Source organism: Lissotriton helveticus, chromosome 12 (genome assembly GCF_964261635.1).
Source record: "Lissotriton helveticus chromosome 12, aLisHel1.1, whole genome shotgun sequence".
Taxonomy (NCBI): Eukaryota; Metazoa; Chordata; class Amphibia; order Caudata; family Salamandridae; genus Lissotriton; species Lissotriton helveticus.
The window spans coordinates 134602625-134604029 of NC_136073.1; the positions used below are offsets into that span (position 1 = coordinate 134602625).

General features: G+C 40.6%; 1 non-coding gene across 1 annotated transcript; it reads left to right on the forward strand.

The window, feature by feature from the left end:
* Positions 1-761: 761 nt before the first annotated feature.
* Positions 762-843, forward strand: TRNAS-AGA (transfer RNA serine (anticodon AGA)). Its single transcript has one exon. It is a non-coding gene; the product is annotated as a tRNA-Ser (tRNA).
* The last annotated feature ends 562 nt before the right edge of the window (positions 844-1405 follow it).

Below are 1405 nucleotides of genomic sequence, written 5' to 3' on the forward strand. Positions count from 1 at the left end.
GATTAGCTGGGAGGAGCTCACGGCAGCATCCTCCCTATAAAAGTGTAGATGGACCGCTCTTTAACTCTTTCTTGCTTCACATACAGATGGCTTGAGGAGGTACAGGGGAGATGCAGGTCTACTAGACAGAATAGAAGATCTGCGCCAGGTGTGTTTCTCTGCATTGGTGTCCCATCACAGGCCCACAAGTGTATGTGTGATCTTTGACTCCTGGCAGTTCACAAGCAGGCGGCCAGGAAACGGTTTCAGCCTATCAACCACTGAGGAGACAAAGCCTTTGTATAAGGAATGAGGAAGCAATGAACACATTCAGCCTATCACAGGAGTTCCCTGAGTGTTCCGAATTATAAATTCTCCATGTCACTGTATGCTATTGAGCCCAAGTAGCTCGCCGTGATCGTTTAGTGGTTAGTACTCTGCGTTGTGGCTGCAGCAACCTCGGTTTGAATCTGCGTCACGGCATTGTGGTTGGCAATGTCACGGCAGTTGGGTTTTTCTTTTACAGAATTACCAAATGTACCAGTTGTTTTTGTAAAATGTCTATTAAAAACAGATCCTTTAAAATATTTAAACGATCTAACGACAAATTATTTAAACACACATGATTATAAGATGTAGCCTTATTTTTGTTTTTAGGAGAGAATGTGCCTGCTGAAAAAAACCTTATTTTTAAAAAGTGCATTGCAGAATATCAGGAATTTGCTGTGGGACACCTTGAAAACTTTCATACAGATAGATTATTTGCACAAAACTTACAGTCAGTTGTTGTGGCTGAGTAGTTAAGGTGATGGACTAGAAATCCATTGAGGTCTCCCCGCGCAGGTTCGAATCCTGCCAACAACGAGAAACTTTTTTACATCGGCTACAATTTCAGAAGTTAACCTTTAGAATTTCTTCCATGTCAGTTTTATAAATAGGTGGCTTATTTTGGTGTCACTATTGCCCTTTCACATATTTATTATCGCTACCCCTTTCATATCTTTAGTATAACTCTCGTCCTACATTAGCGCTGGTGCAAACACTTCAAATTATTATACCCTGGCTCTCTCAGTCATACAATTCATGCACTTGACACTTACTTTACCAATAAAAGAAGCAAATAGAAAAATAAAACAAAAGTGCTTGCTGGATTAGGTAAACACACTTCATAAAACTGCATTTTCTTTTCTATTCTCCCCGTGTTACAAGCTTAACTGCTCCCTGTGTAATTTCTCTTAGCCTGCTGTCCCAGGAAGAGAATTTTATCTACAGGCTCTTTCCGAGTTTTTTTCCTAGTCTTTCTTTCCCTTTTCTTTGATTTGTCACTGTTCCTTTACGTGCTCTATTTAGGCGCCATTAATCTCATTTGAGCTCCTTGTACCTGCTGCTGTTTTCTCCACACCTCATACTGCCTTTTCCCTCTTTC